General features: G+C 48.5%; 1 pseudogene; it reads right to left on the reverse strand.

The window, feature by feature from the left end:
- Positions 1–1538: 1538 nt before the first annotated feature.
- On the reverse strand, positions 1539–3568 carry LOC146857484 (18S ribosomal RNA; annotated as a pseudogene).
- Positions 3569–8633: the final 5065 nt, after the last annotated feature.

The raw sequence follows: 8633 nt of genomic DNA on the forward strand, positions 1-8633 counted from the left end.
ACCCCGGTGCTGCTTGTGGTGTAACTTGAGAGCCTACCCAGACCTTGAGGAACCTTTGTCCTAACCCCCAAAACTACCACTCGTAAATTGTTTACTTACCTGAAAACCGGCTAACACTTTTTCTCCCATAGGAACCCATAATACGAGTTTTGGCCCTAAAATTGTTAGTATTGAGCTGAACTTTTTGTATGAATGAAAAAGTAACTAAACTGCAAACCTTAAAAACTCTTACCTACCTGTGTTGTGAGATCCCCGGTGTGATTTAAAAGTAATCTAAAAGTATTCCAAAAGTAATTACTGTGTCTATTAAACAGTTTTAAAGCAGATACACACCTGTAATGACTGCAAATCAATTCCTAATTGCATTACCATGTACATTTTTTAATTGTGTCTAGATGTGTTGTATTTACATTTTTTAGTATGAAGGTTTGTTTGCATCTTCGGAGGAGTAGGTGTATAAATAGGGTATTTTTATGTCATTGTTAATGATATGCTGACACTATATTCTTTCTAAGTACAACATTGAAGTAGTAGAAGTTATATTTTTTGTGTTCCTCCTTTGAAATTTTGTTTGTGGTAAATAATTTCAAATTATCTAATTTATTCTTTAAACTAAATTAATGTCCCAGGGCATTTCTTTGGTATGTTAGTTTACTGGTTACCCCAGCCCCTTGTGTGAATAATAATCAGGGTACACCCTATTTTGTTTTGTGCTGCTTAACAGACCATTACGAGTCTTGAAACTCCAACCTGGTAATATGGGACTAGATCACCAGGGCCTGGCAATGAGGGAAAGTTGCACCACCTCCAGATCAGCCCTCCTGCACCCACTGGGGTGAATGGGAGCCAAGGCTTGACCTCTGCATGTTGAGAATCTACAGCTTAGGCGGCGGCCCCTATCCATGCCCGTCAGCTGTGGTACCCTTGCGCTGGTGGATGGCACCGAGGGGAGAAGAGACAGGTGTCCCCACATCATCAAAGTGACTCACCCGCTTCTGGCACATGCATGGAAGCTAGAGCAGCCAGGGGCAGCTTATCCTTCCAACCCTCGAAGCAGTTACACAGCATCTCTACCGAGCGGAGCCAGGGTACTCTGGTGGTCTCGAAACCTTTTCATTGAGGCTGCCTAGCCACCCATGACAGGCCACTCCTCAGTTACTCCTAACCCAGGCAGTATAAGATCAGGTATGAGAGTGCCAACATAGCAGGGAGTTCCAGCCCAAGGATGCACTGCAATTCAGTTGCACCCAGGTGCATCCTGGTTGAGCATGTGTTCCATCTCGGGAGGGCCGTCTCTCACATTTTGCCCCTACCAGAGTGCGGGGGCATAACCCACCTCAGTCCCTTGTGTGTCAGTTGCTTCCACAAGGGTGGAGGTGCCCCCCCCCATGGCCAGTACCCAACCAAGTTCCCAGTGGCCTCGAACAGCTCTGCTGACCAGGTCTCACAAGGGGGTGGGTTGGGCTCTGTGCCTTGGATTATATCTGTGAGACAGCCCAGGGTTCAGTCTTAGTCAGTCACTCAGACCGCTCCATTGCTATTGATCATTCTGCAGGTTCACCCATAGAAACCTTGTTACAATTTTTGCTTCCTTTAGATAGTTAACTTGGATCGTCTTCTGGGCACTTTGTCAGAGCTATTGACCACCCTGTGGGGCTGATCCGAGGACCTCACTAAACCATCCAATCAGTAGTAGTGACCGGCAAGCTTATGGCCAGCGCTTACTGGGAATTCCTCGTTCAAGGGAAATAATTGCAATCTCCAATTCCTAGCACAAACTTTGTTCAGTGTAGCCTGCATGCAGGCCCAGGAATCTAAGGGCATCACAGCCATGTTCTTGCTTGGTCTTGTGTGGCTAAATACCACTTGTTCCTCTAAGAGGTTGAACCCCGACTGCTGGAGGTCACATTACTAGCTAGCATGGATGAGTCTTATTCACTATAACCCCGGGCGGAGCTGGCAGACTGCAACTACATGGAGGTCCACGGAGTTGAGGGGGAAACTCCGTGGAACTCGGCTCCGCACCGCTACCCGCCTCCACCCCGCCTGCATGCACAGTTCATGCAACATGTACACTGAGGAGGAGGAGGAGAAGGGCAGCCCGGGGACGCCGCAACACAGGTAAGTGACTTTTATTCTTTTTAAATTAGCGGGGGGCTGGCTAACTCCACTCCGCTGCGGGGTCGGAGTTTTTTGCCCTACTCCATGTTCTAAGCGGAGCGTGGAGTAGGGAAATCTCCGCAGACTCCACTTGCGGAGAGGAGTTCTCCGCCCGCACCTAATTCATTATCATAATTAACCAGACAAATTGCTCCACCACCTAAGAACGACTTGCACCACCACCCACATAATCGAGAAAGAGCTATCAATCTTTCAAACCTTTCCATGTCTGGGCTAGATGAGGTTTCCCTTGTTCAGTCAAATTAAGCTGCAGGCTCCACTCCTGGTGGTGTCCTTCCCTACAATCTTTTGAGTTTTTGTTTTGCAACCATGCTCCCCCATAACCCAAAGACTTGGTGTCCTGGAAGCTGCTCAGTGGGTCATGGAAATTTGGGAATGCCTCTGAATCGCTAGTCAGTATTGTTAATGGTCGGAACTTAAAGGGTATCTGATCTTCTTTGAATCTCAGACTTTTGTTCTTGGTTAATAAAATCATTCTTGGCAAATGCTTTTGCTTTGGTTCGTCTCGCGCCAGTCCAAGAATTTCACCTCCAGCGGCACAATACAAATGCCCCAGCCATCCCTCTTAATCTTGGTACCAGTTCTGCAAACCAAAAAAATTTAACTGGAGTCCTATTCCATTATTCCTAGTATTCAGGCAACCAGCCTGCTTTGAACACTATTTTTTTCAAAATAAATTCTTCAGACTCCCAGAATATTCACTCAAGAGTATCAGTGGGTGGTCTGAGAGGTAGGGGCTGGAACAGGTAGCAGACAACCAGCTTGATTCCAAGATCCAACCACAAGCTTTTTAACTGCAGCAACATTACTATATACTACTGCAGCTTACTGCAGCTGCTGGCACAAGACTTGCCCTCCTACGGATCCTTTTTAAAAGGAGTCAAAGTGTACTCATTCCAATTACTGGGCCTTCAAAGAGTCCTGTATTGGTATTTTTCATCACTACCTCAGGAGTGGGTGATTTGCGTGCCTGCTGCCTCTCTTGAATGTGGTAACCATTACTCAGGCTCCCTTTCCGGACTTGAACCCCAATTCCCTGTAACCCTTGGTAACCATGGTCGGCACAGAGAGTACCATCAAAACTTGAAAGCACAGGCATCAGTATGTATTGTCACCGACACAGGGATGTCCGATGCCCAGAGGCAATTTGGAGTCAACAAAGAGCCCAGATTGGTCTTGGCATGAGAAATGCACATATTACAGGACGTCAAAGCTCATCTGCATGTATTAGCTCTAGAATCCTAACAATTATGCAAGTAACAGATGAAGTGCTATAAGTAACCATAAATGATGTAATGAGCCATTTGCAGTTTCCCTGTATCTGTACTTATAGGTACATGATTTAATCTTTGAGACAAGCACAGGCTTCAGCAGGATCAACCAGATAGCCGGACGGGGACGGGAGGAGAAGCCACGTGCCCATCCTGACTGACTTTCACACCCCTCCGGAGCCTGCTTTTAGAGCCCCTGCCTGCCTGCAGGGGGCTGTGGGGACAGGGCACTCCCATGGGCAGCGGGGTTCAGCCTGCTCTGCAACAACAGAAGGGAGAGGCAGGCCAAGGCACAGCTTGAGCAAGACACAAGATTGCTCTGTCCTAGCCTGGGCAGCTAGGGCTACCCCAATAAACGATCATTCCAAGCTGCTGCAGAAATGCGCTGGGTAGAGAAGGGCAACAAACAGGTGAAATGGGGCCCAGACTACTAGGTGACATTCAAGACAAGCACCACCTGACCCCATCCACTCTAGCCAGACCAATTCACATGCTGGCAAGCTGCTTTGCCTTTGCTCTGCTGAGCGGCATCCACAAAAAGGCAGACCCTTGAGTATGACAGCCCAGGCAGGGTGGAAGCTCTTTGCTTGAAACAACAGCCTAGACTAGCCAAGCAGTCCACCCCAAAACAGATCAAATGTGCCCAACCGACCAGTGTACAGTGCTGGCTAAACTGCCCTTGTGCTTGCCACCCGACATGGGGATGTCAGCTTCATATCCTTGTGAACTCTCTTTGAAGCAAGGCTCAGAGGAAATGCCCATTTAACAGGGCTATAGGCAGCCACAGACCCAAGCCCTTGGGACCCCAGGACATGCCAGCCCAGGCCCTCACGGCACCTAGACTGAAAGACCTGAAGTCAAGGGAATCTTTCACACCTTGTCCCTTATAATTCAGAGGAAGGCTACCTCCCTTTCCTGTAATCCTTTCATAGTCAAATGAGCCTTCACTGGGACTTCCAGGTCAGCCTGGTCATCGCAATTGTAATTATTGGTGGCTAAACCATCCCTGAGCAGGCCACTCTGCATGTTTCACATTCTTGCCTGCTTCCGGGAAGCAAGGCTGGGAGCAAAGACTTATTGGGCTGGTCTGAAAGGCAGCCGCAAGTTCAGGCCTTTGAGTGTTCACAGGGGTCCCATTCCGGCTGCACATAGGTAAGAACGACTGGAGGCAAGGGGCTCCAGAGTACCCTGTCCGTACTCTTCCTGATCAAGGCTACCCCCCTTTCTTGTAATCCAGACTCACTGAGTGATGAAGGAGGCCACCAGAGGAAACACAACCCGGGGGCAGCCAGAGCTTTGACCTAGGGCCTACTCAAAGCTTCTTATCCCAGGCAAGAAAGCGAAGCCTTCCTGGGCCTGCAGGCCCCATCTGGGGCACTTTCATACACGGTTATGTGAATTTTCATGGCACACTAATCACCCGTGAGTGTATCCAGGTGCAATCAAATTGACTGACTTGCACTTCGGTATTGTGTTTCTCTGCTCTGCGTTTAGCGCCGGGACACCTCCTCGTGAGGTAACTGTTCGCGCTCTATAAAACACTGTATTATTATGTAGGCATAGGTGTTTGGTTGGGTGATGGACCCTGCAGACTTAGTCGAAGAGCCAAGTCTTCAGCTTCTTGTGGATTTCAAGAAGTGAGCAGGAGGTCCTGATGTATTTGGGGAGATCGTACCAGCTCTTGGCTGTGATGTAGGAGAATGCTCAACGTCCTGTTCTGCTTTTGTGGATATGAGGGTGTGTGAGAGTGAAAGAGTGATTGAACACCAGTTTTTGGTGGGTCAGTGAAAGTGCAGATCTGCCGGTCCTATGTTGTGCAGTGCCTTGAATGCGTACCAGAGGAGTTTGAATTGCCTGCATTTTTGAATGGGGTGCCAGTGGAGCTTTCTGATGTGTGGTGAGATGTGGGTGCGCCATGGAAGGTCAAAGATGAGTTTCGCTGCTGGGTGCTGTATTGTCTTGAGACAGTGTTGGGGATGGTTGCAGATCCAGCGCAAAGTGCCTTTTTAATAGTCTAATCTGCTTGCGATGAGGGCTTGCGTGACAAAGCATCTGGTGTTCAGGGGTACCAATTTTGGAATGGGGAAGCAGAAGGAACTGACCGCGTTGACCTGCCCTGTCATGTTGAGCTTGTCGTCCAGGATGATTCGCAAGTTTATATTGTGGTCCATGGGTGTGGATCCAAGCTCTGATAGCCACCAGGTGGAGTCCATGGTAAGTTCTTGTTCCAGAAGATCAGCACTTCTGTTTTGTGAGAGTTGAATTCCAGGCAGTTAGATATCATCCAGTCTGCTATGTTGATCATGCAGTTGGAGAAGTTGGTTCTGGTGGAGGTGGACTGGGTCGGGTAAAGGATGAGTTGGGTGTCATCAGTGTGGATATGATGGTGGTGCATTGTAACCTGAGGATGTTGGAGAGCTGAGTCATGTAGATGTTGAGCAGGGTTGAGCTTAGTGACAAACCCTGAGTGACTCCGCAGATCAGATTCTTGGATTCTGATGTGTAGATCTGTAGTCTGACTTGCTGTGTTCTTCCTGTGAAGAAGGAGCCTATCTATTTGAGGGCCAGTCCTTGGATGCCGTGCAGTCTTCTAATGAGGATGTGGTGGAAGACTGTATCAAAGGCAGCGGAGAGGTCAAGTAGGATGAGGACTATGTTTTCCCCACAGTCCGATATAGTGCAGATGTTGTCTGTGGCCGCAATGAGTGCTAATTCTGTGCTATGTTTGCCAGGATTGGTCCTCAATTTAAATCCCAGGATCCATATGTCCCCTCACCTTAGTGCTCTTCACTGGTTGCCAGTGATAACGAGGATCAAATTCAAGGTTTTGGTGCTTACTTTCAAAGCCTTACATCAGGAAGAGAATATTTCACAACACTCCCTCTAGAACTTTGAGGTCCTCATTTAATCACCTGGCTACCATAACCAGGTTAGTACCGGAGGGAGATCCGTTATGTTTCTTGGAGCCCAAACCTAGAACCATCTTCCCATAACCCTCAGAGCCAGAACTGCTCTGACTGCTTTCAGGAAACAACTCAAAACCTGACTATTCTGCAACTAATGGGCTCAGTGGAAAGTGGAGAGCTACCCATTAGTGCCGGGACACTCTGCTGAGTAGCCGTGCACATTTTAAATGCCTGTTCATTCATTCATTCATAGGGGAGCAGAGAGATGGAACGGAAGTTGCTCAGTTTGTTTGGGTTGGCTGATGTTTTTTTGAGGAGGGGGTTGACTACTGCATGTTTCCAGTCTTCTGGGAAAGTAGCAGATTTGATGGAGGTGGTGAGGATGTGGATGATGGTGTTGCTGATTAGGGGTCTTCCCATGTTGTAGATGTATTGGAGGCATGGATCTGTTGGGGCACCGGAGTGTACCTTTTTCATGATTGCTGAGGTGTCTTCTTCAGTGAGTGCTTTCCATCCAGTCAAGTGTATGTCTTGGTTGGTGTCAGTTAGGTTTGAGATGAGATCTTTGGGGTCTGATTATTGTTCGAAGTTGCTTTAGATCTTTTCTATTTTGCTGTGGAAGAAGGTGGGCAGGGAAACAAAGCCCAGGGCTGGGGTTGTCCACCCAAGGGCCCACCAGGGCTCTGATCAGAGCTTCTTATCCCGGGCAAGCAGGAGAAACATCCCGGGGCCTGCAATTCCCTGTCCTGGGGTCCACGTAGCACAGCAGGCCATGGAACGGAGCCCAGGGCTCCTCCTCCAGGCTCACTGGATCTCTGAGCCTGGGAACGGTAAGAGGTTCTTATCTCTGGTAAGCAGGGGAGGCTGCCTCCGGCCTTTGGGTCCCTGTGCTGGGAACTTTAATACCGGACGGGCTGGGGAATGGAGCCCAGCATTGGAGGGCTTCAATCCACCGGCCAGCCAGATCTCTGATCTAGAACCTGGTCACAGCTTCTGAACCCAGAAAAGCAGGGGAGATCTCTTCAGGCTTGCGGGACCCTTTCCTTGACACTTTGCGACAAGGTGGGCCAGAGACGGGAACCCTGCGATGGGGGCTTCCACCCCAGTGCCAGCCGGAGGCCCAGTCAGAGCTTCTGAACTCAGGCAAACAGGGAAAACCTGCCCTGGCCTGCGGTTCCCCGTTCCAGGGTCTTTCAGTCATGGCAGGCTGGGAAACGGAGCCCAGGAAAGAGGGCTTCTAACCTAGGGCTTGCCTTCGGCCCAGTCAGTGTTTCTCATTCCAGGCAAGTAAGGGAGTCCTCCTCTGGGCAGTGGGTCTCCATCCTTGCCACTTTGTGACCTGGTGGGCTGGAGAACTCGCCGGGATAGGGGCTTCCAGCTAACCTGCGGCCTGGTCACATCTACTTAACAGGGGCATGCTGTAGAGACCTCCTCAGGCCTGCAGGTGCCTGTTCTGATAAACATTTTGTGATGTCTCCCCCGGAAGAGGTATACAAGCTTTGCAGTGCATGAGATCTGGGTGTCAGATGTAAAGTTGTATAAAAAGAGAGAGACATCATGGGTGAGCCCTGTGATAAACTATGGGTCATAGACTGGATTGTAGGCAAATATAATGCAAATGTCACTGATAAAGGTTAAGACTTCAAAACGATTTGCACCATGAAAGGACCCAACCATACTGGCTTTCCTTAGCAAGCCAGGTTAGCACAGTTTAATGATCAACTGTGTGAATGGCTACTGAGAAGTCCTATACTGCAAAGGCTTCTGAACTCAAATGATCTGTTTACAGAATTTTGTCATTGACAATCCACTCCTGTGCCTTTACTAGGGCATATACTAGTGCGAAAATTGAAAAGGATGTCTTGAACCTGAACCTCTAAGAGTTCCTGCATATAAGCCAACACATTGGATTTGCATACATGATGTGTGATAGATGCCTAACGTTTGTTAGTGGCCTAGTTTCCGAGAAGGTCTTCTTAGTAATGGTGTGTCAATGACCCATTTACAGGTAGTGGAAACTACATTAAAAACATGAGAGGAGTTGAATGTGTGTAAGACCATCTTAGCCACTAAGCAAATAGCAAATGAGAACTATTGCATTTGTTTCAGAAGAGGTCAGTGGGGACTTCATAACTAATGTCTGAATGTCGTATTCTGCAAGAGGCTTAACTGAGTTATAAAACCATGTGGGGATTGATCTACATGGTTTGTGGTAAATAGCCAACGTTCAGAGAGATGAGCCTAAGGCTGTGTCTGTTCTACATAATTTCAGAAT

Source organism: Triturus cristatus, chromosome 3_2, assembly GCF_964204655.1.
Source record: "Triturus cristatus chromosome 3_2, aTriCri1.1, whole genome shotgun sequence".
Lineage (NCBI taxonomy): Eukaryota > Metazoa > Chordata > Amphibia > Caudata > Salamandridae > Triturus > Triturus cristatus.